Source organism: Carya illinoinensis, chromosome 16 (assembly GCF_018687715.1).
Source record: "Carya illinoinensis cultivar Pawnee chromosome 16, C.illinoinensisPawnee_v1, whole genome shotgun sequence".
Taxonomy (NCBI): Eukaryota; Viridiplantae; Streptophyta; class Magnoliopsida; order Fagales; family Juglandaceae; genus Carya; species Carya illinoinensis.
In genome coordinates, this window is record NC_056767.1 from 7054157 (window position 1) to 7064010 (window position 9854).

Below are 9854 nucleotides of genomic sequence, written 5' to 3' on the forward strand. Positions count from 1 at the left end.
ATCATTGCTTGGAGATGATATTTGTTCATGTAAAATGTTTTCAATTCTATTGTCTTGATGTAGAGCAGCCAGCCAGAAGTTACAATTATCCTACTCATATATGGTTGCTTTTTAAAAAATATTGTCCTAATGAGATGGCCTACCACCAAAAGAAAGGGAAACCTTGTGGACATTTCCTTTGAAAATGAGAGATGACAATCTAGGTTTTAGTTGGTTATGATGTAAATTGTGAATTTGAATAGTTTATAGTGCAATTTATAAAGAAAAATAGCACTTCGATGCAAATAATTAAATGTTTATTTAGTGATAGTTTTGAGAATTTTTGACAAAACAAGTAGTAACATCTATGGACTGACTCTCTATAACATTAGATAATATTTCTATATTTTTCAAAAATTAAAAGAAAAAAGAACAATGCTATATACAATCATGGTGTACTTCTTTTGAAAAAGAGTTAGGTTCACTATTAAAAAATTAATTTTTTAAGTTGTTTATATATTTACTAATTTTTTCAAGAGGGGTAGTATGCTGCATTTGCACAATCCATGATTACAATTTATGTCTTCAAAAAGCATGTTTTGTTGTTTTCTCAATTTATGTCTCTTTATTTGGCATGTTATATAAATAGCTTTAAATCCTCTTTACTCCATCAAAGTTTGCCAAATTTCTCATCACTAATATAAAACCTGAGAGAAGTAAGGAAATAAAAGATGATCAAGTTGATTGACAAAACTTTGGAGATCAACACACTAATATTGAAACTAATACACAACTATGCGCGCACTTATCTTCAGCAAGCTAGGGAGGTTTGTGATGATTTTTAATATCTTATGCTCTTTGTTTATCTTCATGTCCTTGCTTCTTCACTTTATCCATATAAGAATATTTTGGTTTGGTAGTATCGACTTCATTAGACAAGAATGTTTATGGCTGTAAATAAAGAAGACTACTGGATAAGTCACTCGAGATCAATTCAGTTAAATTCAAGTTTAGCTCAAGTAGTTTGTTAAATCGGTCGTTTATAAACACAAAATTATAATTGATTATTAAATTATACAACTTGTAAAAAGTTTGTCTAGACCATGTAGGGCCCGTATAACGAGTCCCCATTGATTTTCTTAAGCCTCGAGAGGATCTGTAGATGCAGCTAGTGCTTCGACGATCGGCTTCTTCTTCTAATTTTTTGGCTTCTGCCGAAGATTTCGTTACCTGCTCGTGGATGATGCCGAGTTCCCGCTGGTTGAACTGCCCTATCGGCTCCTGGTCATTTTCTATTTCCACAGAAATGCTATTTACTTATTTTAATTATTTATTTTTATTTTAAAAAAAAAATTAAATATTTTTTATTTTATTATTTTGTAGACCAATTACTTTTTTTACTTATCATTCGTATACCACATATTTAGTAAGAGGAAAAAAAAAAACATTATGTATAGTATATAATATAAGGATGATGAGTAGAATTTTTATTAAATTATTAAGGTAACGACCATACCAATGTCAAGTGACATGATAATTAAAATTTTAAATTATGTTACCTAACCTATCATTTAAAGTGACTAAAAGGTACAATTCATGAGTATACGAAAGTGCACTTTAAATACCTTATTATTGAACTAAAATGTTAAAATATGAATAAAAATCACAGGAGTTAATGTGTATTCATGAATTGAGTTTCTATTTACTTTGATATACTCTTAAGTAAATTTTTATGTTTAATTTTAGAGTCTATAAAAGAGCAAATCAAAATCCAATCAAATTCAAATAAGGGCTTTCAAGTGGGCAAAACGTTGGAACAACCTAAGAACTTTCAATGAGTGTAAGACTCTTCAAATAAGGATAATAATGGGGTTTGAGAGCAATTTGGATCAAGAAAAAGAGAGAAAAGAATCACAAAAGGAAACCACAAAAAGTTCGAGTCTAAAATTTACTAGGAGACAGCTTGGACATATTATAGTATTTTACTCATAACTTTTCAGTCACATATTGGATTGATGTGATTTTTAATACGTCATAAAGCTATCTTGAAAGGCTACAAATTTGTGTGTAATAAAGATTTCTAAATTCTGACTCATAAAGTGTGTACAGAGCTGCTAAGCTGAGTCCTAGAAATTAGACAATTTTTTATACGGGAATCGGGAAAACCTTAAAGTTTCTTTTCCATCCTATATAATCATAGCACTGGCATGAAATTGAGGAGAGGAGAGGATAGAAGGCTCAGTTATGAAGAAAAAAAAATACGCCAATCAAACTCGATAAGAGAACTAAATCTGAGGTAAAGCCTAGGGTGGAGATTGATTAGCAAAAATACTTTGAATTTATTTCAATTCATAGATTAAATTTTATTGTTTAAGATTCTAGATTGAATTCTCTATTTGTTTTAAATTTTTATAAGTTTGAGACAATTATATTAAATCTTAATGTAAAATTTCAAATAAAATATTTGCGTTTTGTTTTCAATTTCAATTGCGAGAACTACTGCACAAAGAGATTCACAAAAAAGTTCCTCATAAGGTAATATGATATGACATAGTACATCATATTTGCTTTATAATAATAATAATAAATTATAATCTAACGTATTACGTCATATCACGACTTTGTGATATAATTTTATTGTAAAAATCGCTGTGGACGAATGATTTTACTTCAATTATTTATTAATCAACAAGTGTTAATGTAGAAAGGAGATCTTTTTTCCATATATTAATTTAATAACTTTTAAATAGATTGATTAGAAAATGTATGTAAGAGCATGAAGACTGAAAAAAATAGGTTAACCCAACACAAACCCAAATAACACGTACGTATCCAAATTATTCATTTTGATATTCGAGTCGGGTTAGAATTGGCTATTTCATTAAACAAACTCGAATATCTCAACACAAATCTGAATGATACGACATGAGTTGTTATCCCTACATATATTCGCAGCTTCGCTATTAAATTTTAAGATAAACGATGATTTAATAATTTGATAGCAATTAATTCAGATTTTCTATTCTTATCATTCTAAGTTCTAAGGAAAAGTATAATTGCAAGCACAATTGTGTACTAATCTGTGTACCAATATGATGTGATTGGTCAAAATGTAAATTTTATTAAAAATAATGTTAATTTAAATTTTAAGTATGAATAAATCAGTATTGGTACATAGATTAATATGCGACTATGTTTATATGTAACAAAACTCAAGTTCTAATATGCAATTCTTATTGTTTTTATATATATCTTTGCGTGCATGGGGACAGACAAGGTTAGAGACTATAAATCGTTTGAGACCTTCTGCCGAAGAAATTATAATTTTGCTTTTATTCACCAAAACTAAAAGATACCCATTTTGTATTTTTCAAGACAACTAAGCCGACTTTACTCACTGGACAATGAATGGGTCCCTGGGAATTAAAGATGACGTTAACCCGGTTGAACAGTCTTAACTGTCTCGGATAAGATCCATAGAAAATCACTCGGCCACCTCCTTCCCACCACTTTCATAAAATTAAAGCTGTTACTTTCTCTCAGAATTGAAGTATGCTTGTTGATAAAAAAAAAAAAAAAAAATTGTCCATAATTATCATTATTTTAATTAAGGGTGTAAATAAGGCGAATTTGAAAGAGGAATATGTGGTCAAGTCTTATTGGTTTGATTTTTACTCTAGCACAAGTTAAGCATTTCATCGAGTTAGATGTTTTATTCGCCGACAGTTTATTCACTATTCGTGTCATGATCAGTTTGAATTTATTCATGAGCTACTTCATTTTGATAAAATAGATTTATTTTATAAATTTTGATAAATAAATAATGACTTTTTACTAATATTTTTATTGGATTTATATATACTTAATGATTATATTCAGAAGAATGCAGTTAACTTGTTTAGTATAAAGAACATACTTTCTCCTAATATTTTAAAATATTAAAATATAATTTAATGTAAAACTATTTACGATTTATTCAAGTTTAGAGAAACCTATGAGACACTACAACAAATATGGCTTTTAGTGACAGATTATAAATAGTGACGGTTTCCAAACTGTGACTAAAACGTATTTACTGTGACGGTTTGTGAGAACTGTCACTAAATGTTGGGCAAGAATTTCAAAACGTTCAGACGTTTTCCATAATACGTTCGAACGTCACAGTAACGTTCGAATGTTATGTATATTTACGTGTGAACGTAAAAGAATTAGCGCGAACGTTCGAACGTTTTAACTATTTACGTGCGAACGTGAATATATTAGCGCCAATGTTCGAACGTTAATGTGATAAAGTTCGAACGTTATATGTAAAATTACATAAATTAACCATAATATATATTTTTTTTAATAGTAAGGTTGAGTAACGTTATATTAAAAAAAAATTAAGAGTAGAAATTAAGCTACACAATACATACATTAAATATTTGTGTCCATTACATATGTCGAAAATAAAAAACGTTCGAATGATAAATTTTTACAAATCACTTTCAGAACTGCTGGTTTACAAAAGATCGAAACTCCTCAGTCAATGTCTCAACCTTATTGTTTAGCACATCTACATGATGTGCAAGATGTGCGACAGCCTGATCTATATGTGCAATCTGTCTATCGATCTGTCGGTCTATATGCGCCTTCATATCTGTCATCATTGTATCAACCCAAGCAGGTCGCACATCCCCAGGAGATGTAACTCCCGGCTGCTGACTAGTACTCGCCGACGGGCGAGCAACATCGGCCCCAGACTCAGTCGGGGGAACAAGATCTGGCGTAGGACCAGACTGACGCTGAGCTGAGCCTCTCCCCTGTCCAATGCTCCGGCGGTGTGTGGTTATGTCGATAGGGCTCATCTGGTTTATCACCATCTCCTCCGCCTGGAGTGGCACTCCCCGGGCTAGTAATAAGCGGCTGATGATGACTCCGTACGGGAGATTATCCGTGGTAACGATGCTGGCCTCGTAACGGATCCGCTCAAATATAACAAGGGGCAAGTCAATGGACTCACCACGTGCCAAGCCAATCAGGAACTGTGCACGAGCCCGACTGAATGTGCTCTTATGTGCCACCGGGTCTACATTTGTTGCAACAAAAATGTGCAACATGCGAAAGAAAGGCAGCAGCTGATTCTGGCTGAAGGAGTTCTGCCTATCGAGCTTTGTGCGGTCCGTGCCAGTGAGGATGTAGAAATCCTGGTCCCGCTCATCGCCACCAACCTCAGCAGCAATAGGATCGCCCTCGGGTCGATCTTCTTCATGACTGGGCATAAACTCAACAGGGCCCGAAGATGAAGCAGAAGCAGCTGGATCTGCCTCGAATATGCCCGGGGAAAATGCAGCTGCTATGTCATCAGCCTGAGCAGCTGTCGACTCAGGTAGCATACGCGGAATCTGGAGCAAGTCGGCGAGAACATCCGCCGAGAACTGAAACTGTACACCGCGTACACTGAAAGTATGGGATGATGCATCGTTAGGCATGGTGGCCATCCCAATGTAAAACTCTCGAACCATTGTGGGGTAAATCTTTCCCCTCAATGTGCATATGGGGCCCCAGCCTCTGGTGACATAACAGTTCGGACTCATTAATAAGGATTTCTTGTTCCCCCATAACAGTTCGTGCCCCCAGTCGAGCGATGTCCGGATTGCCTCCATCCCTCCCTCGCTTCCTTGTCGTCATATACTGAGCCATATCCTGAAAATAAAAAAAAAATATATAAGTTATAACATTTTAAAAAAATGATTATAATCACAGATACATATGTATTATGACATATATGGATTATACTAAAAATTAAAATATCATCCTTATAAATTTACATAATTTTGCGAGTAAAACTTTTAAAGAAACTCACTTTTTCAATATATAAAATAATAATACCTAAAAGAAACAATATAAAAAAATTTTATATTGTAAACGTTCGAACGTTAATACAATGTACGTTCGCACGTTAAAATACGTCCGAATATACAAAGATGAAACGTTCGGACGTTTTTATCGAACGTTTCATTCAAACGTTCGATAGAAACGTGCGAATAAGTTCATTACGTCCGAACGTATTACCTAAACGTTCGGACGTAATGAATTTGAATCGTCATACGTTAGGACGTTCTTACTAGCCGAAGAAGACCAACGGATTACGTTCGAACGTTTTATCCAACGTTAAGTTAAAGCGTTGGATAAAAACGTTCGCACGTAAAACTAATACGTTCGCACGTAACAATATAACGTGCGAACGTATTGAATACAAAAGGTCACATGTTCGGACGTTGTGTCGTGACGTCCGAACGTTACGACACGGAATGGCTGAGTCGACTCAGCCATTACCGAAAGCTTCGAAACGCATGTTTCGAAGCCACAAACAACCAAAATATGAATTTCAAAAGATGGGAAATGTTTCTACGGTCCTATTCTATCATTTTACTGCGAATGGTGGCCGGAAATGCAAGTTTTATAACCGGGCTACGGTGGGTTTCAAATTTTTGAAACCCACCGATTAAAAGCAAGGAAATAGAAGAGGGAGAGGGCACATTACCTTTTAGTGACGGTTGCGGTGGCGGATGGCGACGGTTGCGGCGGCGTGCGTGGCGGAGAGGATGAGAGAGTTTGAGTTTCCGGACCGGTTTCGTACAAGTTATGGCCTGGAAACCGTCGTGCTTGGCCTTATATACAGTTAACGTCCGAACGTTAATTAATTAACATTCGGACGTTAACTCCACATGCGAACGTTATGTATATCACGTTCGGACTTAAAAGCATACGTGCGAACGTATAACTTTTACGTTCGGACGTTGTGTTAACATGCGAACGTGCGTCTATTATGTTCGGACGTCAATCAAAACGTCCGAACGTTTTGGTTATAACATTCGAACGTTGTTACACTATATATTATATTATATATATTATATATATTATATTACCTATATATTACTATATAATATGATATATAATATATAATATTATATATTATATAATGTATAATATTATATACGTATAATATACGTATATTATATACTATATAGTGTTATACTATATAGTATATAGTATATTACACTTATGTTCTATATAGTGTATACTATATAGTGTTATAGTGTATGTAGTTTTAATACGTATATAGTGTTATATACGTATTATTGAAACCGTTATTATATAGTATATATTATATAGTAGTATATAATGTTAATATATATAGTATATATTATATAGTAGTATTATATAGTTATTTATATATCCAATACTATAGTGTATATACTATAGTATCTATATAATAACTATAGTATATTATATAGTAATTATATAGTCTATAATATATATATAGTATATACATATAAAGTATATGTATAGTATACTAAGTATTACACTATATTTGTAGTATATATACTATATTATATACAAGTAGTATATATAACATAGTATTGGTACTATATTATATCTATAATATATTTACTATATAATATATTATACGATATTATATAGTTATTATATATAGATAACATACTATATAATACTTATACTATATAATAGACTATAATATAGATAATATAGTATATAATACTTATACTATATTATAGACTATAATATAGATAATATATTATATAATATTTATACTACATTAGTATATAACTATATTACTTTAATATAGTTATTAGATATACTATATTAAAGTATACTATACTAGGATAATATACAATTTTTCCAATATAATATATTATAATATACTTGTTATAACTATAATATATAATAAGTATATTATATATTATAGTTATAATATAATATATATTTTATATATATTATATTTATATAAAGTTATAATATATATATAGTACATTCTTATATAATATTTATGTTATATATTATATAATTGGTACAAATTATATATTAATTAATATTGTATAATTTATAATTTAATATATAAGTATATTATGAGGAATATACTAAATATATAATATGTAAATAATAATATTAACGTTCGAACTTAAATTCGGACGTTCGGACGTTATAATAAATTCGGAGGGAAATTTCCCGCTTAAACCAAATTTGCACAGTACGTTCTAACGTACTATATTAAAGTTTGAACATTACTGACGAATACGTTGGATGGACGTACATACGTGCGAACGTACTGTATAATTATAGGGCGGGATAATTTTACGTTCGAACGTTAATGCTTAAATGTTCGAACGTAAAATCAAACGTCCGAACGTTCATTAATGAACGTCCGAACGTTAATTGCATAACAAGCAGAAAATAAAACTTTCACGCACGGGAAAGCAGATTCATTTCTGCTTTCCTCCGTGCGTGTTAGAGTGAGAGACAGAGAGAGTTTTAGAGAGACAGAGTACTAAAGGAAGTGGAAAGCAGTGGGGAGAGAGAGAGTTTTAGAGAGAGGAAGAGAAGAAGTGGAGGGTTATAGTGAGTATATGTTTGCAAAGGTATTTTTTTAAGCATTAAGGTAAATGGTTTTTCTCATTTTTTATTTGTAATATACATGATAATTATCAATGTTTTATTTCATATATATTTAACTAACTAGTATTGTGTATTTTTTGAAGGATCATTTGTTGTGAATTGTTGAGAAGTTGTGATTTTTGAAGAAGAATTTATTTAAAGCACAAGGTATATATACTAAACTCTATTGTTATATTTTATTGTGGATATAATTTGTGATTAAGTTTGTGTTGTTTGGATGAATTAAAAAGAAAAATTATTGTTATTGAATATGTTTATTCTTAATGTGATAATGTTTTAGTATAGTGTATGTTTTTGAATAATAATTATTTGTTAGTTTATGTGTCTATTTTAGTAATTTGTTGTTATAAAAGAATATATATAACAATTTATTTAATAAATAAATTGTTATATTATTTGTGTAAGAATAACAATTTTGGTATATAATTTATTGGATGATCATAATTATAAATTATAATATTACAATTATAACTATTATATATATAATTAGTTAAATAACTAATATAATAAATTATCACATGACCCTAAGTGTCAATTATAAGGCATAACTATTTAGTATATATAAAAAATCGTATTACTAAAATTATAATATAAATAAGTATTATAAAATAATAATACTTATTTATCTAATAGCTCAATAATCCTAAATATTTTATCTAATAATATATAGTATAGAGTATATTAGTATTAATCCATAATAATAATTATCATGTAATGTATAGTATAAAAAAATGATTAATAAGAAATAGATAAGTAATTATAATAATAGTTACTTATTTAATAACTATATTTTATTATAATAATTATAATAATTTTGGCAATAATAGTAATAATTATATAATAACTGATATTGTTTAAGTGTTATCAATAATAATTTTGGCAATAATAGTAATAATTATATAATAAGTGTTATTAGTAACTTATATTTGTAATTATAATATATTTTATAGTAGTGTTATATATTATATAGCTGATAAATGACATATAATATAATAAATAAGGAATTATATAAGTCTACAAATAATTTCTAAGTGTTATCAATCATTAATAATATAAATATTATTAGTACATCGGTATAATTCAAACAATGTGCGCTAATTTATTTGTAAACTTTTTTGTTAGATATTGTATAACATTGCATAAATAACCTTAGACCCGTTTGGGAATTAGTGTACATTTAGGTGTACATTAATTCCTGAATTGTCCAGTGTGGACAGTTTGAGATTATATTATCTGTATTGCACATAAACGTTATTCATACTTTGAACGTTTAGTATGAAATTTCGGTGTCTTCCTCATTTGTTCTTTGGGTATACTGTTCTTAGGGTCATAATCCCTATATGTGAACATGTATACTTGGAGAACTATGGGGAAGTGCTGCCGAAATTTTTACTAACGTTCAAAGTAGTAGAGTG